Genomic DNA, 26,004 nt, shown 5'->3' with positions numbered 1-26,004 from the left:
TATTTTTAATGAATGAAACCTATTGGCCGTTTGGCTCTGATTAGTTTCATATATTCTCGGCTGTAGATTTGCTTAACGGAGCGCCGGATTGTGTTTCATTCAAGCATAAAATTGAAGTGTCTATGCAGGGATTGTGGTTTTTGTGTGATATTGTAACTGGGATTAAAATGTCTGATGAGATGCGCTGTTTGACGGATTTGAGAAATTGAATGAGCCGTTGACGTCACATTAATGCATTTGAGAATAAAGAGATAAAACTTCATTTTTTGGTAAGAAAAATATTCTAAACACTGGTCTCTCGTCCATTAATGCATAAACAATGAGTATATCCCATCTGGCACAGTGGCGCAGCGGCTAGTGCTGAATCCTGGCAACCGGGCGACCGGTGTTTGAAACCCCGTGTTTCCAATATAATTTTTTTGGAATATAATATTAATGATTATACGCAAAAGTAGCCTAGTTTTAAGTTAAAATATTATAAATCTACATGCATTGAGGATGTCATTCTTTATATAGCTCTCAACGTGCACCAAATTGAATTATTCCTACATTGCAAAAAGAAGGAAAAGACTAGGATTTCAAACCCCGGTCGTCTGCGTGAAAGTCAAAAGGACAAACCGTCACACCATAGTGCAGATAAATAAAAAATCCACCATACATCAATCAATGGATAAGAGAGCCGTATCCTTATTCTGAAACAGTTGAACTAATTATTTTCGCTAGCAAGATCTCATTTGATTATTCAATGCATAAACCTACTGCCAGCAGGAACGTTTAAAGAAATATAATCTGATTGATTGGGGTAATGAGGGATTTAAAATTAGCCTATAGATTATGCATTTAACTTGTCGGCAAGGCTATTGAGCCGCCTGCAATCTGTAAAACAATCAATCAATCAATGCCGTTAGAAGATCAGGATTTCTGCGATCTACACCTGCTGTCTTTTCAACTGAAGCGGCCGCGCGCACTTATCCAGAGTCTCAAGTCTGGTTCAAGTTAACGAGACTGAATCAGCGTTCCAGGAACAGGAAAATCCCGGCTTCAAACATCGGGTTAACTGAATCTGGATAATGGGACTCTTGATCGACTTAGTTGAACCAGGTACGGGGAATAGGGATGTTATTTTTGTTGTTGTTGTGGTGGTTACGGTTGTAGTTGTTGTTATTGTGGTTACTGTTGTTATTTTTGTTGTTGCTGTGGTGGTTACTGCTGTAGTTGTTGTTATTGTGGTTACTGTTGTTATTTTTGTTGTTGTTGTGGTGGTTACTACTGTAGTTGTTGTTATTGTGGTTACTGTTGTTATTGTTGTTATTGTTGTTGTTGTTGTTGTTGTTGTTGTTGTTGTTGTTGTTGTTGTTGTTGTTGTTGTTGTTGTTATTTGTCCTAAGCCAGTGCAGTGATGTGACATGAAGGTGCAGTGTGTGTACAGCGCTGCAGGACAGCCGGTGTCTGGAGCCTCACAGGGTGAACATACAGAACATACAGCCAGACAGTCCCAGACTTGATGCTATGTTGTGGACGGCCTGAGAGCCTCATCGAACTACAAGGAAGCTTATTTCTATAGACTTCCAAAGAAAAGTTTTAGAAGACTGGGAAACGTTTGTCACATCGGAAGAGAAACAATGTAGTGCAGAAATGTGCAGTACACTCAGTTCTATTGACAATTAATGGATTTCCTGTGACTAGATGATCGCTCTGTGTATGCTCTATTAGAGATAAAAAGAGAGAGAGACAACACCAGGTTCAACTAAGCCGATCAAATGTCCTATTAGCCAGCTTAAATTAACCCGATGATTGATGTCAGGCTATCCCGGTTTCTCAAAGGCTGATTCGCGCTCAAACAATCTTGTTCATTCGAACCAGACTTCACTAATCAGGATAATTGCGCGTGCCGGTCCTACTTCAAAAGGGGGAGGCGTCGATCGCCGAAACCATGATTTTCTAACGGGAAAATATCGCCGACAAGTTAAATGCGTAAGTGTTGGGAAAATGTATAGGCACATTTTAAGTGCCTCATTACCCCAATCAATCAGATTATATTTCTTTAAATGTGCCTGCTGGCAGTAGGCTTAATGGAATTAATCATCAAATGAGATCTTGCTAGTGAAAATAATTATTTCAACTCTTCAGAATAAGTAGATAAAAACAAGCCCAAAGAGTATCTAATTGATACAAATTAATAGATACTTATGAGGATATATGTACTGTATGCGCTTAGGTATCATGTACTATATAAATACATGTATGTGTAGATCAGGGGTTCCCAACGTTTTCTGGCCGCGACCCCCAAAATAACGGTGTCAGAGAGCCGCGACCGCCACTATTATAGGAGGTGGTTGAAACATGCAAACGTTCACACACACAAGCACTAATAAGCATTGGAGGCAAGCTTATCCAGCTAACTTAAAGGAAAACTTCAACATTTTGGGAAATTAGCTTATTTGCCATCTACCCTGGAGTTAGACAAGAAGATACATACCTTTTTTCTTCTCTGTGCATGCAGTAGGAGTAGGAAGACACGCACCGTTAGCCTAGCTTAGCGTCAGTCACTGGAAGTAGGTTCCTCCATTAGCCTAGTTCCCAATGTCTTCCTACTCCTACTGCATGCACAGAGAAGAAAAAGGTATGTATCTTCTTGTCTAACTCCAGGGTAGATGGCAAATAAGCTAAGTTCCCAAAATGTTGGAGTTTTCCTTTAAGTAAGCCTCTGCTGGAGCAGGTAAAAATGTATGGATGTGTTGCTATAGTGATTTAGCCAAACTTGCTTCGTGGAACCGAAAAGCCTGACTTATGTCAAGTTATCCTGAAAATTATCCGGCGAACTCAGTTAGTTACGTACGAGGAACAGGGCCCTGGACCCTATTTCCTACTAACTAGGGATGTCCGATATTATCGGCCTACCGATATTATCGGCCGATATTGGCATTAAAATGTAATATCGGAAATTATCGGTATCGGTTCTAAAATTCTTCTTTTTTACATTTATTTAACCTTTATTTACCCAGGCAAGCAAGTAAGAACAAATTCTTATTTTATTTATTGTGAAAAGTATGCATAATGTTGTGTTTTTCGGGGGGGAAACCCTGCATACCGGTATATCGGTATCGGTTGATATCGGTATCGGAAATTAAAAGTTGGACAATATCGGTATATCGGATATCGGTAAAAAAGCCAATATCGAACATCCCTACTACTAACTAATGATGTTGTTTATTGGTGAAGTCCTTTCTCAGCACAATCAATGTACACAATCCTCAAAACTACTGCAATGTCATATAAAGTATTTTGAGTGCCGCTTGTTGTGGTCCAGGATGGAGCTCTAACCATTCAACTTGTTGTCAAGCCAAGGATGGAACTCTAACCATTCAACTTGTTGTCAAGCCAAGGATGGAACTCTAACCATTCAACTTGTTGTGGTCCAGGATGGAGCGTTCTAACCATTCAACTTGTTGTGGTCCAGGATGGAGCGTTCTAACCATTCAACTTGTTGTGGTCCAGGATGGAGCTCTAACCATTCAACTTGTTGTCAAGCCAAGGATGGAACTCTAACCATTCAACTTGTTGTGGTCCAGGATGGAACTCTAACCATTCAACTTGTTCTGGTCCAGGATGGAGCGTTCTAACCATTCAACTTGTTGTGGTCCAGGATGGAGCGTTCTAACCATTCAACTTGTTCTGGTCCAGGATGGAGCGTTCTAACCATTCAACTTGTTGTGGTCCAGGATGGAGCGTTCTAACCATTCAACTTGTTCTGGTCCAGGATGGAACTCTAACCATTTAACTTGCGCAGGCAGGAACTACGGTGGCTGCCACAGAAAATAAAACTACTGTAGCACGAGTGAAATTTGTTTAATAGGAACCGATCATCAGAATAAAAATTCTTAATGATTCCTTTGGAATAAAATTTTTGGAAACAGTTCCAATTTGGAAATGATTTTCGATGCCCAACCCTACTGATGGACAACATCATGGTAAGTAGTAAATGGAGCTAGAGGTCCAACATTCTGAAGTGTTCCAGCTCCAGTCAGCAGGTTTTCTCTCTGAAGTCATCTTAAAAATCCTCCAGTCAAAAAGTATTGTACTGCTCTCAAGTACCAAATATAGCTAGTATTACACAATCTATATTATGTTCTTGTCTTTCAGCTTTACATAATCATCAGCCTTTATGCTGAAGGACAACAATAGACAAACAATATCACTGACCCTTAGCCGCCAGAGGTGGACCCCTCCTGCTGACTTGTCAATTGACAATTTGTAAGTCGCTTTGGGTAAAAGCGTCAGCTAAATGTGTTACAGTGGGTAGGTGTGTAGGGTAGGTCATCAAAGAGAAGTCGCCTATTCTCAGTCCTTGCCCCACAATGGTGGAATGAACTACCCACCCCAGTTAGGACAGCCGAAACACGTCCAATCTTTCGCCGTCGACTAAAGACGCACTTCTTCAACCATTATCTGAATTAAAAAAAAAAAAAAAAAAAAAAAAATATAACCCTAACTAACCATACTGTCATGCACTTGTCCTAATAAACTAACCTACACTGTAGCACTCAACACTTTGATGAACATTGTTACTCAGCTGATAGAGTTGTGCCCTTCCTGATGACTTGTCGTACAGAACTTGTAAGTCGCTTTGGATAAAAGCGTCAGCTAAATGACTAAATGTAAATGTAAATGTGTGTTGAACCCAAGTGCAGGACAGAACGGGTAGACAGGAGGCAGGTGTTGATTCTCAAACCAAAAGGCTGTTCATTTATTGAACTGAGACAATAAGGCGTTCACGCCGACAACAACGCATAAATAAAAGGAGAGACTAATCTCGTCTCTGAGAAACAGGGAAAATAAAGGGAAACAACACTGTCTCCAAAACTCGTTATCACGTAAAATACTATAACTGAGCTAAACGTCAAAACAGGGAAAGCAACGGGGCGGTCAGGTGGCGTAGCGGAGATTGCGCTCGTCACCAATGCAAGAGGCTGCGGTCTCGACTCCCGGAGTCAGCATTGCCTTGGCTTGGGCTGATCGCTATACTAACTCGTTTGGCTGGGTTAGGGGGAGGGAAGCCGTGGGTAGGAAACTGGCGTTGTGGACAGCGACGCCTACAGGTCAGGTCTGGGCGCTTGCTCAGCGGAGGCAGGACTTGAGGAAGGTAGCGTGACCTCCCACGCGTTACACTTCACCAATGAGAGAGGCGAACCTGTTCGAGCCCAGTCTCCAGTATTCGTGGTGAGCGCCTTGCCCACTGCACCACATAGCCGCCCAGACTTCAACATTTTCAAAGCTCAAAAAGCAATATTGTTCCGGAATGTTACAATGGTGGTATGCCAATGGTTTTCTAGCAAATACCTTGATGGCTATTATGGAAAAGCTGTTCAATGGGTTTTATGACAGTGGAACCTGCAAACAACCAGTTTGTGAAGCAGTATTCAATGTGAGAGAATATGAAGATACGTTTTTGCAGCATCAACTGTTAAAAAGGCCGGATTTGCGGGCGGTTAGGTGGCGTAGCGGAGATTGCGTTCGTCACCAACCCCGGAGCTGTGGGCTGGATTCGCCTGTTCGAATCCAGCTCACAGCTCCGGGGTTGTCACCAGCTTGGCTGGCCTTTCACACTAATACAATTGGCTGTATTAGAGGGTGGGAGAAGCTGGCGGGGTGGGTCCGGGTCGTTGTAAACAGCGACTCCTACAGTTCGGTCGGGGCGCCTGCTAAGCGCGGATAGGACCTGAGTGGGATAGTGTGATCCTTCCACACGCTACGCCCTCTCAGGAAGGATCCGCGCTGCCAGGTGAAAAGAAGCGGTTGATTGGCTGGACGTGTGTCGGAGGAAGCACGTGATAGCCTCCACTCTCCCAGATGATCTGACTGTGGGGGGTAGGTGCGCAGCGACCAGGAAGGGGATTGGGAATTGGCATACGACTAACATTGGGATGGGAGAAAATCGGAGGAAAATGGAGGGGGAAAAAGATCAAAAAAAAAAGAAAAAGGCCGGATTTGTAAAAAAATTACTAAATTAAAATGAAAACCTGTGTTTCTTAAAGGATAGATTTGAGTCCAAGATGACTCCAAAGGTAGGCCTACTTTAAATCGGAGACCAATTCCCCCCCCCCCCCCCCCTTTTTTGTATTTAGCAGTAGGCACGTGTTTTGCAACCAGTATTGGACCTTGTTCAAAGCATTCATGAGGTTACATGAGATCCAGGGCTGTACGCTAAGCTTTTTCACTATGGGGCACAGGTGCCCCTAAATGAAAATGTTTGGGGCACAGAATATCTTTTAGGGGCATTTCTTACCATGTTTACCATTATAGTGCAAAATAATATTATGTTCCTCCTGCCTCATTACTGTGGTCCTTTTATTTAACATTTAAGTGCTTTTGTTTTCAGGTTTGTATCTTTTATAATGAACCAACTGAGAAAGTGTGTAAATCACTAATAGAACAAAAACAACAATGTGTGTGTGTGCGCTTGTAGTGCTCCTTGAATGAGATAATCACAACACACACACCATTGCATTAATCAGGAGTACAAGAAACTCTGCATACCTTTGTTTCACAATGAAGTGCTTTAGAAATAAAATTTATTATTATTATTGTAAATAACCCCATGAAACCCCATTACCTGCTTCATATTTGTGATGTTACTGGTTTCAGTGTGTGCCTAAAGTGATCAATGTGTTCGGCCGTTTATAAAGATCTATACCAATTAATGTTTATGTATATCCGAGACTTTTTTTTATAAGAATTGAGAGGCCTACTACGGTATGATGTACACATATTATAGTCACATCACATGCAATTACATTACTAATCATGGTACACTCGCATCCTAAGATGCCATTACATTGTTTTGGGTAGCATTTAGAAAAACAAAAATAATTTAAATGCAAGGTATTACTATTATTGGAAACATATTACCTGACATTGATTGATTTTTATTGAACATTTTATTAACAGATTGTTAATTTTAAGGGGATGCAGACCAGAGAAATACTTTTGTCTTGTTTACATCAGGGTCTCCCATTTTCAATTCATCATAACATACGTATATGACATACATGACATACAGATAGACAGTACTGCTACATCTATACATCTATGACATACCAGATTTACAAATACAGTACCGTTTGTGATACAAAAAGTTTTAAAAAGAGAGTATATACATTTCACGAAGAAACTGTACATTGGATGAGGTGGGGGGGTGGAGGGGGGGTTGGGTAGGTGGGTGGGTGAGGGAAACTGTACATAGGAGGTGGTTGGGTGGGTGGGGGGATGGGTAGGCGGGGTGGGGGTAACTGTACATTGGATTATCGACGAAACCTTACTTGGTCCCAAGAAGAGAACATGGTTGTCGTAGGTTGGATTTATATCAACGCCGTTCTTCTTGTGAAGAGTAATGAGTGGAGCGGGTGCAGCTATCTCGCCATCTTCATCTTCTTCGCTAGTAACGTCGGCGGGTGCAGACTCACAGTGCTAACGATACTAGAGCTAGCCATGTTGCTGTCGCTAACGACGTTAGCCATACCTGTAGTAACGGTGGCTACTGCCACTGCTGCTGGCTCACTGTTCTCGGTCACATTTTCATTAGACGGCTCACTAGGTCCAACAACACGTAGAAAATATGATGCAATACTAACGTTACTGCTGCGTGCACAATCACAGTGACTCAGCGCTCAGTCGATTCTTCCCGCTGTTCATACCTGGCTGTGAGAGTGCAGCTCGCGCGAGTGACGTCATCGCGTCATCACACGCTTTGGATTACCGTAATTTAGGAGTGAAATGCGAATGGAAGGGTTGAAATCACTACTCGCAAATGTGCGCCCAAATATTTTTCTCCACTCGCACAGGCCATATATAGGGGCAATTTGCGATAACTTCGTCGCACTGTACAGAGTTTTTTTTACCATGTACAAAAATTACTGCGTCATCAGCGTACATCTGTACATTGATGTCAGGGCATATGTCCGGCAGGTCATTGATGTACATGGAAAACAGTAATGGCCCAAGGATCGATCCCTGTGGCACACCGACTGGATTGTCAAGATAAGGAGATTTGACTCCATCAAACATGACACACTTGGTCAGTTGGTCACCCTGGTGATGGCTTATGTAGCTGCAACATGTAGGTCACCTGCTATTTTAATGTTTTAACCCAACAGAAATAACAGCTTTTTAGTAAGTTTATATACACTAGTGCAGTGGCCATTCGGGGCGTGGCCGTTCAGGGTGTGGCCTTTCGGAACGGGCCAATTGCTTGACTCCTGGTATTGGTGCTTGCTGTATTGTTGGGGTACGTGCTCGTTTGGAGCGTGTGGCCATTCGGAGAGTGTGGCCGATAGGAGCATGTGGCCACTCAGAATACGCGCCTGCCCAGAGCGGGCCGATTGCTTGGCCCCCATCAGCGTACATCTGTACATTGATGTCAGGGCATATGTCCGGCAGGTCATTGATGTACATGGAAAACAGTAATGGCCCAAGGATCGATCCCTGTGGCACACCGACTGGATTGTCAAGATAAGGAGATTTGACTCCATCAAACATGACACACTTGGTCAGTTGGTCACCCTGGTGATGGCTTATGTAGCTGCAACATGTAGGTCACCTGCTATTTTAATGTTTTAACCCAACAGAAATAACAGCTTTTTAGTAAGTTTATATACACTAGTGCAGTGGCCATTCGGGGCGTGGCCGTTCAGGGTGTGGCCTTTCGGAACGGGCCAATTGCTTGACTCCTGGTATTGGTGCTTGCTGTATTGTTGGGGTACGTGCTCGTTTGGAGCGTGTGGCCATTCGGAGAGTGTGGCCGATAGGAGCATGTGGCCACTCAGAATACGCGCCTGCCCAGAGCGGGCCGATTGCTTGGCCCCCAGAAGTGCTGCTTGCAGCATTGTGGAGACCAGCAGTATGGCTGCTTGCAGTGTTGTGAAGACCAGCAGTATGGCTGCTTGTAGTGTTCTTGAGGACTGCTAACCCGATCGACTTCACGCTCGACACTGCACTCCCTTGGGTCCTCAGCATTACATCCGCCAAACGTAAATATAATGTTTGTTGTTATAGCACCACCATCTGACCCCCCCCCCCCCTCCCCTGGGTCCTCAGCAATCCACCCACGGAATGTGAAGCTGATCGGATGAACACGCATGAACACAGACGGACAAACTGACAGAGATTCCTTCCTTTATAGTTAGATGAATGTCTTGGACCTCCATTCATTTGACTGTATTCAGTTACTATCCATCTCATTTAATCAGTACTCTGTACATGTAGGTCAGATCAGATGCAGACAAGATATACAGACAAGATAGCATAAGCTTTCATGTAAAGTAAACCCTAAATAAAACACACAGACAGATTGGATGTCTCTCTCTAGCGTCTGAATGGACATCCCGTCTGGGGAGATGTGGGCACTGAGTGGGTTTCTTTTAGTTTGGAAAGATTCTGCTGGTTTTGTGGCTAAATGACTTATTTCAAGAAACAATAGTGACACAAGGAAAGGATCCTGATCTTTGAAGACGACTTCAGTAATCAGGTTACTTCAGGACACAGTGAAGCAAATCTCCTAAAACAACAAGTGAGGTCCCAGTTATCCCTGGGACCTCAGATGTAAATTATAGCTTATAACTGTCAATGTCACTGGTGCAATATACAGTATTTCTTGTGCATTGTCCCTGTCAAATAAACAAACAAAATAAAACATTATAATGACAATGAATTTGACTTAAAATATCTTGAGTTAAATTTGTTGCTGTGTTGAGGTTCTGGCAGCCTCGCCACTGCATGCCATGCCTGAAACAGGAATTTACTGCTCCTTATGGCCTGATGATAAACATTTTATATATATGTATATATACACAGTATATACAGTGTGTGTGTGTGTGTGTGTGTGTGTGTGTGTGTGTGTGTGTGTGTGTGTGTGTGTGTGTGTGTGTGTGTGTGTGTGTGTGTGTGAGAGAGAGAGAGAGAAAGAGAGAGAGATAATGAGGTTTATTGTAGATTATAAAAAAGGTTGTGAGAGAGAGAGAGGGGGGAGAGTAGAGACAGAGTAAAGAGAGAGAGTCAGTTGTGTGGTTATATTATGAGGTTTATTGCAGATTGTAAAAAGCTACATGGCAAAAATATTTGAGAGAGTGGGGAGAGAGAAAGGGAGAGGGACAGAAAGGGAGAAACAGACAGACCAAAAGAAAGAAAGATAGAAAGAGTGAGAGAGAGTGGGAGAGACACAGAAGGGGATAGTGTGAGAGAGAGACAGTAAGTGGGTAATAATAACTTGGGTTATGAGGACAAGGCAGGTAAAGATAAAAAGTAATGGTGGGAAAAGGAAGGATGGAGGGAGGGAGGGATGAAGGAAAGAGGATATTCCAGGTATAGCCTCTAGCTATGGCAGCACTGTTACTGTATGAGATTGATTTCAACACGGCTTCAGCTTCTGCTGCTGTCACATAACCCTTCTCCCATAACCCTTTCAGGTGCACAGTGTTTGGGATGTTTTCTCTCAATTCTATCTTTGAATTCCAAAACTCCATGGGCATTGTTGTTGAAAGTTAATTCCAAAACTCTAGCTCACGTGTGAGATCACCCCATAGAGATGGATAGAATGCTGTCATTGAGATGGATAGAGTGATGCACTTGTGAAGTATCCTGTTCACTGCACAGCAACATTTGAGTCAGGCAGCCTTTTTCTGGGGGTGAATGACGTTCTCACGTGTATAATAATAATAATAAATAACATTTTTATAGCACCTTTCAAGAAACCCAAGATCGCTTCACAGTCAAGAGGGCTAGGGAAAGGGGGCAATAGGGGATAGGGGGGGTGAGGGGCAGGTAGAGGGATAATTAAACCTAAATCTAATCTAAACTAACTAGTGGGGAAAGCCTTGGTGAAAAAGGGAATTTTGAGAGCTGGTTTGAAGGTGTCCAGGGTTGGGGCATTGTGGATTTCTGGGGGGGAGATAGTTCCAGAGGGTAGGGGACGCCACACTAAAGGCTCTGTCACCGAAAGTCCGCAACCTTATGCGAGGGATGGAGAGGAGACCCAGATCAGAGGATCGTAGGTTCCAGGATGGAGTGTGCTGGTGGAGGAGATCAGACAGATATTGGGGGCGAGAGCATGGAGGGACTTGTAGGTGAGGAGCAGGAGTTCGAAGGAGATGCAGAACTTGACTGGGAGCCAGTGGAGGTGGATGAAGGTGGGGGTGATGTGCTGCCATGGCTTGGTGTGAGTGAGAGCCCTAGCAGCTGAGTTCCGTACATACTGGAGACTGTCCAGGGCTTTGCTGGGTACCCCGAACAGGACTCCGTTGCAGTAGTCCAACCGGGAGGTGATGAATGAGTGGATCAGGGTCTCAGCCACATAATCTGAGAGTGATGGTCAGATACGGGAGATGTTTTTGAGGTGATAGAAGGCAGACTTGGTAACGGATTTTATGTGCGAGTGAAATGAAAGTGTGGAGTCGAGGGTGACGCCCAGGTTACGGACTTCGGGAGACGGGGAGATCATGGAACAGGAGGAGGAGATCTCCAACCTTCTGGAGCAGTGCCTCGGGGGCCACAACCATGAGCTCGGTCTTTTTGCTGTTTAGTTTAAGTAGTTTGGTTGTCATCCAGGTTTTTATGGCATGGAGGCAGTTGACTAAAGACTGTGGAGGGAGCTGGGAGGATGGTGAGGTGCTGAGATAGAGCTGAGTATCATCAGCGTAGCAGTGGAAGTTGAGACCGTAGTGACGTATGATCTGACCGAGGGGGAGCATGTAAATGGTGAAAAGTAGAGGACCCAGCACAGCCTTGGGTGACACCATGGTTGACTGGAGCCGGGGGGAGGATGAGGCGCTGATGCTGACAAACTGAGACCTGTTTGAGAGATATGAGTGAAACCATGACAGAGCTGTACCGGTGATGCCAAGGTTGTCGGAGAGGAATTTGAGGAGGACTGCGTGAGATACTGTGTCAAACGCCGCGGAGAGGTCGAGAAGGATGAGGAGGCTGATGTGTCCGAGGTCTGCAGCAAGGAGGAGGTCATTTGTGATTGATGAGGGCGGTCTCTGTGCTGTGATGTGCTCGGTAGGCTGACTGAAGGGGTTCGTAGAGCTCATGGTTTGACAGATGTTGGTGAAGCTGGGCGGCGACTGCAGTATAGGTGGTATATCCTAATTGATTCTGTAATTAGGTTACTGATCCCCATCACTCTTTCCACTTAACACTTTGAGCGCCACTCACGGCTTTTCTCGGGTTTATGACCCGACCGTTGAATGCCACGTCTATTCTCGGGTGTTTTTATTTTTATTTTTTATTAGCGATCTGAAATCATATTGCATCACGCGAGCCTACCATTGGAGATCCAGGGACCGCCGGCGATCAGATGTGAAAAAAGCACCCCCTATCGTCTCCCAGGTGGTAAATCACCCTTTTGGAATGGACTCAATGAAAGTGAATGGGAGAACGGATTTCTGACTCCACATTTTACTTCTCACTGATGCAGCCGGGGTCTACCAGAGTTCATTCTGGAGCCTCTAAGCCGCGCGGATCATGTGTTCTACTGTATATACGGTTGATCAATACATTTATCGATTTTTTCGAATGGCGATCGGAAATTGGAATAAACCATTTGGATACCATCTGACCTCAGGTAAGGAATCTATGTTATCAGTGTTAGGATAATCAGACTCGTTTTCACAGAGATATAAGCGTTTATGTGATATGTGATATGGCTGTTTTTACTGTAAAAGCCATGAGGAAATAAGAGCAGCGATTATCAGCGCACGGCACGAGCGTACGTGCGCACACATATACTATCGATCATCTAGCGTTTATTTGAAAACGATTCATAAATAGGCCGACAAATGACAACGTTCTGGAATATTCCAGTAAAAGGCGATTATCATAGGCATGGGTTGTTTTTCCCCGGAAAACGGGTGATTTTCAAAATGCTATCAAACGGAAATGAAGCGATAAAAATACAATCTGCCTCGCCAATGTTGACTGGAAAATGAGTCTTTGATAAGCGACGGGCAGATTACACCATAATTTAAAACATAGATTAGGCGATATTAACGTTAATGGCACGGTGGTGTAGTGGTTAACACTGTCGCCTCACAGCAAGAAGGTCCAGGGTTTGAATCCCGCTTGGGGACCAGGTTTCCACGATGCCAGTTACCCAGGTGGGGTATCTCCCAGGCCTTTCTGTGTGGAGTTTGCATGTTCTCCCCGTGCTCGCAAGGGTTTCCCCCCCGATAAGATAAACCCAATGGAAAAACATGCACAACAACAAGATCGCTAACGCTGTGGCGTCCTTGACGAAGGCGGACAGGAGCACTTGGATTGGTCCCCTGGCGCGGCTCACGTTGCGCCTGTCTGCTCCCGGCTGCCATTGGGGGGGAAGGACGACGGGATGGGTTAATCGCAGATACGAATTGCATGCATGCATCGCATGTGTGCCAATTGATGACCTCGGAGCAGGTCCTAAATTATTATTATTATTATAACATTGGCCGTGGACCGTGGCATTCAAGGGGGTAAAAAGGAAAACACGGCCGGCGCTCAAAGTGTTAAAGGGCAGTAATGTGTCAAGTTCAATGAGGAAGAAGCAGTTGTTTTCTTTGTAGAAAACATGTTTTCTGAATTTGTGAGACTGCATTGGCTGTATTGTGTATGTAACGGAGGTCCATGAGTAATATCCACAGTCACGAAGTGAATTCACCTCTTGGTATAGCGGTGTATGCTGTCGCCCGCGGTGTGGTCGACCCGGGTTCGAAACTCCCTCGGGGCATCGAAAAACAAACACAACGCAGAAGGAGTAACATACGATCGGTCACATGGGAACTAACCCCCTCTAGCTTTTTAAAGAGCAACAAAACACATCATCCCTCTGCTGCCGTAGTCATTTATATTTTTGCCCTGCTGCACACTACAGCATTGTACAGGATTGCACATCTGAAAGAGCTAAGGAGAGACCCTGATGTGAGATGGTACATCTTCCCCCAGGCCATCAGAACATTGAACACTGATCTCTCCACACACAAGCACACATGAACACACACACACCACACACCCTGCACTCTCTCACACACAAACACACTACAGGTCACTTTAAACACAAAAGAAAAGGTCACTTTAAGGGGGGGGGGGGGGGGGGGGGGGGGGGGGACTGTTTTTTGTTTTTGTATAGTATAGTTAGTATAGCTAGTATAGCATAGTTAGATATAGTATAACTGTATATTGTATAGTATAATGTATAGTAGTGTATATAGGACTCATTACCTTTTAATTCGTAAGCTTAGCATTGTATTGTATTTTATCTTAGTACTTTTTATCATGCCTATTTTATTATCTATTCTATTTTATTCTATTATTGTATTCTTTGCACAATCAAAGCGGGCATGGCCACCTTCATTTCACTATATGTCTCGTGTATGTATGTGACGAATAAACCTCTTGAATCTTGAAAGAGCTAAGGAGAGGCCATGATGTGAGATGGTACATCTGAAAGAGCTAAGGAGAGGCCATGATGTGAGATGGTACATCTGAAAGAGATAAGGAGAGGCCCTGGTCATGTGAGATGGTACATCTGAAAGAGATAAGGAGAGGCCCTGGTGTGAGATGGTACATCTGAAAGAGATAAGGAGAGGCCCTGATGTGAGATGTGCACAACAGTCAGCAGTCTTTTGCGTAGCATTCAGTGTTTGCCAACTCTATGAACCGCCTGCGCTAAGTGACCTAAAATGGTCACCATTATCATTATGGAAGGTGGCTGTGTGTGTGTGTTTCTCTGATGTCTGTATGTTTGTATGTATGTGTGTACACATGTGTGCGTACATGTGTGCCTGTACAATATGTGTGTCTGTCTGCGTGTGCAGGTGAATGCGTGCGTGTGTGTGTTATCTTAGAGTAGTATCTGTCATCATTAATGTGGTCGTCAGCTGCTGAGTCATACAGGAAAACATTTAACACCTGTCCATTCTGGTGACAGCAGCGGGTTTACAGCCACACTGATTTCATGCATGACATTTTCATGTTTAATGATGTGACTACCCATGTAGAAACCATGTGTGGAGAAGATGTATACAAATCTTACAAGATTTGAAGAAGTAAAATAAAATCCACCTATTTGATTCTGACATCATATATGGCTGGGCGACCATGTAATCTAACATAATAGTATAGAATATATTGATGAGTAGGGTAATGATGTCCGAAGGCAGAAACAATATGTTTCTGATTAAACATTCGGAAGGCGGGTCTTAAAAAGTCTTACTCTGAATTTTGCAAGGTATGATTTTGAGAGGTCTTAAAATGGTATTGGATTAGGAAGTTCCGTCTCTGTTGTGATAACATCTCTGTGATAACATCTCTCTTTGCAGAATGATGTAAAGAGTTCTACTAATATATTTCACTTCAAAAGGTTGTACAAAGAAAAGATAAATAGACATTACTGTATAGCCAATCACCGCTTCTTTTCACCTGGCAGCGCGGATTCTCATTGAGAGGGCGTAGCTTGTGGGAGGACCACACTATCCCCCTCACGTCCAATCCGCGCTTAGCAGGCGCCCCGACCGAACTGTAGGAGTCGCTGTTTACAACGACCCGGACCCACCCCGCCAGCTTCTCCCACCCTCTGATACAGCCAATTGTATCAGTGCAGACGGCCAGCCAAGCTGGTGACAACCCCGGAGCTGTGAGCTGGATTCGAACAGGCAAATCCAGCTCAGCTCCGGGGCTGGTGACGAACGCAATCTCCGCTCGGCCACCTAACCGCCTGCCATTGTTTTGTATTTCTAATCAAGTACTGTAGAGCAGCAGTTTCTGCACTTCCAGATTACAAGATGGATTTTTGGCTGGGCTCCGCCCATACTCGCAATGCGCTTTGAGTGACAGTCACTCACCCACCTGCACTGGCAGATAATTTGGGGAGAGAGAGGGAGAGAGAGAGGGAGAGACAGATAGAGAGAGAGAGATAGAGAGAGAGAGAGAGGGAGGAGAGATCGCTCCGAGAGCGCACGTGTGCGTGTGTGAGCGGCTCGACTCGCGAGTGTGTAAATGCAGGGGGAGAGACAGAGGAGAGATTGCTCCGAGACGAGTCGCACCGTATGAGAGCCTCTCTCTCCCTCTCTCTCTCTCTTTTTTTCTCTTTTGAGGAAGTGACAGGGAAACCGCTTCCGCATTATTCCCACTCGCTCCGTTGTTGAGCGAATTGTTGATTGTGAGTGATGGAACTAAACCACAGAAGGGGCAGAGGTACGCATATCATTATGCAAATAATTCCATCACAGGGGACCAACATTCAGAATGGCTTGGTTCAGTGGGGGAGGATCTTGTCTTGAGAATTTGAGACATAGACAGTGTTCGTACAACCCCACAGAAAACAATGCTAAACACTGGAAAAGGCCATTTATAAGATAGTTCCCCTTTAAATGTAACTTGTTGAGACCCGCAAGAACCCTGCTTTATAGGAAATCGAGCAGGATGCATGTATGTACAGTAGTTCTAGACATACTGTATATTGGTCAGCTATTATGACTCCCAGGTCAGTGGGATGTGTATAAGCCTTGTGTAACTGAGGGGTACAATTCCCTGACTGTATTGATAAGTATGGTATTATTAAACCACTACCGCTTGTACTTTAACTTCTGGCCATCCAGTACATGATATAGATATGATGAACACTTTCCCACCTGATGAAACGAAGTCCACACAAATGTATAAATCGAATATTTTATATAGCAAAGGGTATATACAACGTTCACTTAATGACATTTATGATTTGAAATGCACTTGTAAGGCAAATGAGTATTCGTAGATAAATCAACATTGAATGTCCAATCTCTGGTTACGCAGGGAGCAAATATACAACCTGGTTCTTTAGGGAACTATAGCAATGGTACTTAAATGATTATAGCTGGATACACTAAGGGGGGGGGGGGTCCCGCTGGTTGTAAGACAGTAGGGGGGGTTAGGAGAGCCGCTGGCGGTATCCCATCTGGCCGACGATTTCTTGGGAGAATTCAGAGTGCTGAACACGGTGCCCACAGAACCTCGGTCCGCAGATGAATACAGCTGGACCCTCTGGTGGACGGTAGCTGCCGGTCCACAACGAAGAGACGTGAGGCGACCTCACTCGGGGTAGAGCGCCGTCTCACCTGGACTCCTCTCCGGGGGGTAGTTCCAACACTCAGCAGTGTTGGCCGGTATCCATGGCATAATCAAAGCACCCAAAGCATGTAGATAATCCAAGCCGTGGAAGGCTCGCCGTCGTCCGGGTAAAGTAATCCAATGTACAGGTCCACTCGTCCTGGCCCGGAGCTCCTCGGATGCAAGCACCACACGTGGTCTGCCCAGCCTGGTTAAGACTCCAGATAACGTCAGGAACGATGGGGGGTACTGCTCACTTTATAACTCTAACCGAACGATGCACCATACATAGACTATTATTAACTTAATAGAAATACGTCCCACTCGACGGTATAGTGCCAAACTATGACAATTCAACTATTAATCCACACGATGTCTCAATGCCTATTCTGAGGCCAAGTAGGCCATACTGCACCACACGTGCGTCGTGGGTGAGGCTTCGCGTCTGTTACTAGGTTGGAGGGTAAAGGACTAATGGACTAAAAGAAAATTCTACTTTACTTGCGCCATATATATATGCGCTGTGAACAAATAGTACCATTCGTATTTTGCCAGACGTATTCCTACGCGGAACCGGGCTTGCCACGACATGTTTGTCGGCACGATTGAACTTGAACCAAGGGGCATGGTTGCTGGCGCCAGGTTCTCGTCCAATGGTAGAATGAAACTATTATGGGCTGTTAGTAGACTAAAGGGATATTCAGTGCATATTGTACAAGGAATATACAGGGGATATCAAACGATATACAAATACTATTAAATATATATCCATAAATAAATATATATATTCGGTTTAATCTGATCCTTCACAACAGCCGCCCCCTAATTAGTCCCACCTAATTAGCTAAGCAGAGACAGATTAACCGCACTGTCTACCACTCAAGGTCCGCTGTAAGGGTCAGTCAACTCACAAAGTCATGGGGTCATGGTCGTCATCGATAGTGTCTGGGAGTCTGGGCAGTTCTATTAGCCTCGCCACGGGTCGTGTGTAAGTTCGCCCTTGGACGAGCACTTCAGCTGCTCGGACCTTGCCATCGGCACCGGTGATCACTTTGCTTACGCGGCCAGCCGGCCACATAGCTCTGGGTAGTGACTGGTCGATAATCATGACGACTGTTCCTTCTGTCAAATTGTCTCTCTCTTTTACCCACTTCTGGCGGGTCTGTAGAGACGGTGGGTAGTGGAGTAGGAAGCTGCTCCAAAACTTGTCAGCTAGTACTTGACTGTACCTCCACATTCTTCGGCCGTTCGCTTCTTCAGGCCTGTACATTGTCTGGGGTAGCGCGGGGTCCAGCCGCCCCATTAAGAGTGTGTTGGGGGTGACTGGGTCGACATCTGCTATATCACTGGAGACGTAACCGAGGGGTTTTGAGTTCAATACTCCCTCGATCTCCGTGAGGACTGTCATTAGGACTTCTTCCGCCACAGTCTGGGCCCCAAGCACGGCGTACAGGGCTGTCTTTATAGAACGTACTTCTCGTTCCCAGGTTCCACCGAAGTGGGGTGCGTTCGGGGGATTAAACTGGAAGTCAATCTGGGATGGAGCGAGGTGGGTCTTAAGTTCTGGGCCCATAGCTTGGAAGCTCTCTCTCAGCTCTCTTTCTCCGCCTTTGAAGTTTGTCCCGTGATCAGACAACAATGTAGACGGTTTTCCTTTCCGTGATGTGAATCTTCGGAAGGCCATAAGGAATGAGTCTGTGCTCATGGTCGGAAGGAGTTCGATATGTATCGCTCTGGTGGTCATGCATTTGAATACAATACCCCACCGCTTCTCGGTTCCTCTTCCTCTCTTTATATACAACGGGCCAAAACAGTCCATGCCTGTGGAGTGGAATGGCTTGTCGCCGAGTCGGAGGTGACAGGGGGGTAAGTCAGCCATCCGGGGTATACTGGGCTGCGCGTGCCACTTTCGGCAGTCTAGACAGGTTCGCTGGAAGCGTCGCACCGCTTCTCTTCCTTGAAGTATCCAATAGCGACGTCTGATCTCCGCGAAGACTCTCTCTGCTCCTGCATGGTGTACATCCTCGTCGTATTTCTTTATGATCAGCTCTGTGACCTTGTGTCGGCTGTTCAAGACTATCGGGTACTTAACGTCATCCGGTAGATCGGGGGCTCTCCGCAGGCGACCACCCACTCTGATGAGATTATGGGCGTCACTCTCGGGTGCCAGGTGGAGCAGTCTGCTGTCTGATGGGACGGGCTTTCCTCCGTGTAGACAGTCTAGCTCATCAGGGAACGAGTCTCTCTGGGCTCGTTGTAGTAGAAGAAGTTCTGCTTCTTCGTAGTCAGCTGCTGAAATGTCAGTGGTGGACTGAATCTCTGGGTGGTGCCACAGGAATGTCTTTAGCTGCGCACTCTGTAGGGTAATGCAGTCATCTATGTTGGGGTCTGTGGAGGCGACTGTGCTCAATCCACAGAACATAGGTTTCTTGTTCTCAGCCTCCTCTTTACTTGCTTCCCGTGGGGTGGGCGTAGGCCACTCTTCTTCCGGGAGCTTGAGGAATTCTGGTCCGTCACTGTAGATGTTGCGACGGGTGAGGTCATCCAGGGACATTCCCCGGGTGATGACGTCAGCTGGGTTGTGTTTGGTGTCCACATACCGCCAGCTCGCTGCTTCTGTTAACTCTTGAATCTCGGTGACTCTGACTCCCACGAAGACCTTGTATCTGCATGAATCAGACTTAGACTAGTTCTGTGTTCAATAGATACCGCTCCGTGGCGTCTTTCTTTGCGTGAAAGGTGGGCATTCCCTCTCGCCTCAGGAGTGGAGTTGCGTATCTCATCACTCCGCCGACTGTGACTCTCTTTGTCCCTTGCTCGAGTAGGTTGATGGCGTAAATGTCTTCTTTAGAACGAATATCTTTCTTTTCGTTCTTAAAGGGCATTGTCTCTAGTGTCCATAGCCTCTCGACATGCTGCAGGAGAGTGGTGTCTTCTTCTGTCGTTCTGGAGTGGAGGCAGCTAGTGGCTGCTGTTCGGTTGAGAGATTTAGCGAGGGGGCCTTGTAGTGTCCACCCTAGGCGGGTCTCGACTGCTGCAGGACAGCCTCGGGGTCCTGTATGGACCCGGTCAATCGGGACGATGAGGTCTGCATGGTCGGAGCCTATCAGCAGGGTCTGGGTGGCGCCGTCTATGAGCGGGATAGGTAGTTGACGCAGGTGCACATATTTATCCATCAGCTTGGCGATGGGGTAGGTGTACTGCGATAGTCCTATTTCTTGGCTGGTGAAAGCATTTGTAATCCTATACCGTCGCTCTGGCTGCCCGCTTGCTGCGATAGTGAAGGAGACATTCTCGCCCTTTATCGTCTTTAAATCTCTTCTTATTGTCCGAATCGTCATTTGGTTCTCGCTCCCCCGCAGTCCCAGCTGGGCCGCAGCGGACGCGAGCAGAAGGGTCTTCTCTGACCCGTCATCAAGGACGGCGTAAGTGTCCATGACTTTATCTTGGTAGCTCAATGTCACACGGACTACCTTTAAGAGCACTTGGGCGCCGCTGCTGCTGGCGGGGTCAATGTACATGACACTTGCCTTGGTGCCGCTCGATGGTGCAGGTGCAGGCCTTCTTCTGTTACTGTCGTGTAATACATCTAGATGGGCTCCGTCGCACCAACTGCACCTTTTCTTTAGGCGGCATTCGGCTGCCATGTGACTGCGCGCACATCGGTAACAGCGCCTGTTGGACTTTATCCATTGACTCACTTCTTCTGCATTCATCTTTGTGAACAGGTCACATTGTGACAGCCAGTGTTCTTTCTCACAGTAGGGGCACACCATCTTCCACTTCTCTTTTCTCGAGGGGGTACTGTGGCTCTTACTGCTCGGTACTGACTCTGATTGGTGAATGACAGTCACCGATCTTCTTCCATCGTTTATTCTCCTGGGTCCCTCTCTGGAGCTTGGCGTGCTCCGCACGAACGTATCCAGTCGTAAGCTGCTGACTTCTCTCGCCAGGAAGTCGGCTAGATCAAGGAGGGATGGTTCGGGACCGTTAGGATCACGGTGGTCTCTCTGCCGCCTAAAACGCTCTTGTCTTGCGGGTGGCAGCTTCTCTAAAATCCTCTCGACGTTAGAGTTGGCGTATAGCTCGTGCATGCCCTTTTCCCGTTGCGCTCCCAGCATCCCTACCAGGGACTGCACTTTGATTGACAGGTCGTCTAATGAGCGATTGTCTGTTGCTGGGGGTAGGCGATCAATATGCCTTATCTCTTGGATTACGTAATCCCATATACGTCCATATCTCTGGTCCAGCGCTGCTAGAGCCGCGGTGTATGGGGTCGTAGAGGTGGCATAGGCTAGCGCTATATTGTGCGCTCGCGGTACTTTCAGGTGCTTCAGTAATATTGCATACTTGTGGCGTTCATCAGCGACATCCACCATCATTGTCTCTAAGCACATCCGGAGCTCCGTGTACTGTGCTCGATTCTCATAGGTGAAGTCTGGAAACGTCGGCGTGGCAATGTATGACGCCGTGGATGGCTGATACATCGGCGAGCGTTGGGGGAGAGACCTCCTAGGCGAGTCTCCTCTTGCGCCTCTCTGTGGGCTGGTACCGACAGGGTACCATGGCCCGCTGGTCCAGGTGCTATTCCTCGGGGCTGGTCGTGCGTCATGCTCACCCGTGAATAGAGTCGGGGGTCTGTAGCGCAGCGCCGCGGGGGTATAGCCTGGGCTGTACTGGACCTCCTGGTCCGGTGGAGTACTGTGCTGTCGTCGGGCTTGGTTCTCCTCCTCTCCCTCTTCTTCTTCTATCAGGTCCTCTAGATCCTGTAGTCGTTTATTTAGCTTCTCCGCAGTGTATGCCGCTCCTTCCTTGTAGCTGGGTCTCGCTTGGACTGGTCTGGGAAGGGGGTCTGCGGGGGGTATAGGCTTGGTCTGTTGGTCAAGTTCAGGGTCGCTTGCTCGGTTAGGAGACGCTGCCCTTGACTGTTGTCTCGACGAGTTCCTTGAACCCCTGGCGGAGGGAGAGGGTGTTGCCTTGAGGATCAGCTGCTCCATTAGTTGCGCTTGTAGCTTGTCGCGCTCGGCTTCGCGCTTGGTGAGATCTGCTTCTCTTTGGGCACCGGCAGCGGCGCGCTGGGCGTCGGCCCGGTCTCTTGCCATATTCTCTTCCGTCTGAAGGCGTCTCATCTCCAGGCGTATGCGCTCTTCTTCGCTCCGTTGCTGCGCTTGGAGTTGTTCGCGCTCGATAAGCATCTGTGCTTGGAGTCGATCGCGTTCACCCTGAAGTCGATCGTGTTCACCCTGAAGTCGATCGCGTTCGGTAGAGGCTGTCAGGCTGACGAGGAACGCCTGTTGTAGCATCCTCTCCGCTTCGCTGGGGGAAGACGGTTGTAGAGGTGAGCCGCTCCTGGGTGAGCCGCTCCTGGCTGTACTCGTTGGGGAGTCCTGGAGCTCTATTTCCTCGGCGCTCTCCTCCTCTTCTTCCGTGCAGAGTTCTCTCTCTGTAGGGTTGTCTTCCTCCCGGGGCTGGTCGGGGACTACTTCTTCGGTATTGGCGGGGGGTAAAGGCATGTCAGCTCCCTCCTGGTCCCCACCGTGAGCTTGGTCAGTTACATTAGAACCCACTAGGGCCTCTGTGGTCGGGGAAACCTGGTCGTTAAGGTCAGACATCATTTTACTTTCTACTTTTACCACGTTTACCGTTTGTAGAAGGCTAGGTAGTTGACTGACAGCGTAATCCTCTAAGTACTGAGGTGGCTGTCGTCTGCGCTGCGGGCGTTCTACGTTAGGAGGACCGTTTCGTGGAGTGTTCATCATAGGCCATTTTAATATTAATAACACTATATTAATATTACACTAGTTACCCTCCGGCTCGAAGGACCAATTGTAACTGAGGGGTACAATTCCCTGACTGTATTGATAAGTATGGTATTATTAAACCACTACCGCTTGTACTTTAACTTCTGGCCATCCAGTACATGATATAGATATGATGAACACTTTCCCACCTGATGAAACGAAGTCCACACAAATGTATAAATCGAATATTTTATATAGCAAAGGGTATATACAACGTTCACTTAATGACATTTATGATTTGAAATGCACTTGTAAGGCAAATTAGTATTTGTAGGTAAATCAACATTGAATGTCCAATCTCTGGTTACGCAGGGAGCAAATATACAACCTGGTTCTTTAGGGAACTATAGCAATGGTACTTAAATGATTATAGCTGGATACACTAAGGGGGGGGGGGTCCTGCTGGTTGTAAGACAGTAGGGGGGGTTAGGAGAGCCGCTGGCGGTATCCCATCTGGCCGACGATTTCTTGGGAGAATTCAGAGTGCTGAACACGGTGCCCACAGAACCTCGGTCCGCAGATGAATACAGCTGGACCCTCTGGTGGACGGTAGCTGCCGGTCCACAACGAAGAGACGTGAGGCGACCTCACTCGGGGTAGAGCGCCGTCTCACCTGGACTCCTCTCCGGGGGGTAGTTCCAACACTCAGCAGTGTTGGCCGGTATCCATGGCATAATCAAAGCACCCAAAGCATGTAGATAATCCAAGCCGTGGAAGGCTCGCCGTCGTCCGGGTAAAGTAATCCAATGTACAGGTCCACTCGTCCTGGCCCGGAGCTCCTCGGATGCAAGCACCACACGTGGTCTGCCCAGCCTGGTTAAGACTCCAGATAACGTCAGGAACGATGGGGGGTACTGCTCACTTTATAACTCTAACCGAACGATGCACCATACATAATAGACTATTATTAACTTAATAGAAATACGTCCCACTCGACGGTATAGTGCCAAACTATGACAATTCAACTATTAATCCACACGATGTCTCAATGCCTATTCTGAGGCCAAGTAGGCCATACTGCACCACACGTGCGTCGTGGGTGAGGCTTCGCGTCTGTTACTAGGTTGGAGGGTAAAGGACTAATGGACTAAAAGAAAATTCTACTTTACTTGCGCCATATATATATGCGCTGTGAACAAATAGTACCATTCGTATTTCGCCAGACGTATTCCTACGCGGAACCGGGCTTGCCACGACATGTTTGTCGGCACGATTGAACTTGAACCAAGGGGCATGGTTGCTGGCGCCAGGTTCTCGTCCAATGGTAGAATGAAACTATTATGGGCTGTTAGTAGACTAAAGGGATATTCAGTGCATATTGTACAAGGAATATACAGGGGATATCAAACGATATACAAATACTATTAAATATATATCCATAAATAAATATATATATTCGGTTTAATCTGATCCTTCACAACACCTTGCATTGGCCGACTACTTCAGTTGGAATTCTCCCCTTCCATGTGCTGTTTTCTAAATCCCCCTTTCTGGAATCAACAACAACAAGCCCTTGAGCTTGAGCTACATTCTCATGATGCAAATCTTTGACAAAGTAACATTTCTCCCCCAAAGCTATTTTGCAAGGTGCATTTTGTGCTTAGCTCTGCCCTAGACATTTGTGATTGGACTGATCAATTCCTTTAAGTTTCAGCTTTGCAACCATACTGGGAATAACACCGCCGGATCGCTACTTGACTTTAATCATGGCACCAGTTCAGAGAAAAACCCACAAAACCGAACCGGAGTCCTATTCCATTACTCCGAGCTACAGTATTCAGGCGACTGGGCCTGCTTTGAACACTCTACGTAAAATGCTTTTGATCCTGATCCTGATTTTCCAAACACTGCAACACTACACGTATCCAGTCAAGTACCATGAGATGTACTTTGTCAACAAAGATTTAAGTGATTAATTTGGCTTCTATATCCGCCTGGGGAGGAAGTGAAGTCAGTTTCAGGGCATTGGGTGGGGGCTCATGCTGTGTAACCTAACAATGGACATGATCAATATTGACATTTAAATGTTTTGTCTTGTTATTTTTCTTAACCAGGTAGGCCTACTGCCACATTGAGAGAAGAAACAGTTTCCCTGAAGAGGTATGGCAGCATTGACCATATTCATATGGTGGCCATTTTGTTATGTCATGTTCAGGTTAGGATTTCTTTCCACCCTGTTTGGTTGTTGACTTTGGTTTATTATATGCTAAGCCACGCCCTTTTGAAGTTCATTGGTCAATAACTTCAAAACACAATTAGATATCAACAAGCCTTATACAACTTTTAATGCGCTTGCTCAAGTAATGATCCACAGAAAATGTTGTAGCAATCAGCCCTATGGTTTAGGCAGAAAATACAATATGGTGGACTTTATGGGTTATTGAGGCAAATGTGTAGTGATGATAGCTGGGTGTCTGGTGTACCAAGTTCTGTGTAAATCGGAGGAGTTATGACCTTTCAAAGTTCAACATTTTGACCTTTAAAAACATTTTGACCAAAAATCTGGATTATTCCCCCAAATTCCAATCAGAGTATGATCCACATGTCATGTCATTTTAAGCTCAAACTGCCTATGTTCTGTCATTTATTTGGCTCATAACATATTTTCATTAATTAATTAAAACTTTTATTTAGGTTGTCAGGTGGCGTAGCGGAGATTGCGCTCGTCACCAATGCAAGAGGCTGCTGTCTCGACTCCCGGAGTCAGCATTGCCTGCGGCTTGGGCCGATCGTCATACTAACTCGTTTGGCTGAGTTAGCGGGAGGGAAGTCGTGGGTGGTAATCTGCCGTTCTGGACAGCGACAGACAGACAGGTCAGGTCTGGGCGCCTAAATATTAAAGGCAACCAACTTGTGTCTAGCCACGCCCAACTTGCGTCTAGCCACGCCCCCGCGGCGACGCGGCAGCAGCAGAGCTCTGACGCGGAGCTCTGTCGCGGCAGCATTATGTAGCAGTAATCCCCCCTCTTTTGACATCGAGAACTAGCTCAATTGGTAGTGCTGCCTTGCTGTGGATCCTGCGGTCCGTTGGTGACAAGTTCGATTCCCTTCAACTTTTTTTTTTTCTTTTTTTTAACATGCATTCTTT

The 26,004-nt window shown here is 46.2% G+C and overlaps 1 protein-coding gene across 3 annotated transcripts in view; it reads left to right on the top strand.

Moving 5' to 3' along the window:
* The window catches only part of LOC311236357 (5-hydroxytryptamine receptor 4), a 282,697-nt gene that overhangs the window by 193,659 nt on the left and 63,034 nt on the right, over nt 1–26,004 (top strand). Inside the window, exon 7 of one of the 3 annotated variants that reach the window (XR_014620208.1) lies at nt 24,971–25,016. The exons of the other annotated variants lie outside the window; for them this stretch is intronic. The gene's annotated coding sequence lies outside the window, so the exon portion shown is untranslated. The remainder of the gene's footprint in view (nt 1–24,970; nt 25,017–26,004) is intronic. 3 annotated transcript variants of the gene reach the window in all.

Source organism: Notolepis coatsorum (genome assembly GCF_963971535.1).
Source record: "Notolepis coatsorum genome assembly, chromosome: 11".
Lineage (NCBI taxonomy): Eukaryota > Metazoa > Chordata > Actinopteri > Aulopiformes > Paralepididae > Notolepis > Notolepis coatsorum.
Note: the sequence above shows the minus strand (reverse complement) of the source record. Positions and strands in the feature narration are given on the sequence as shown.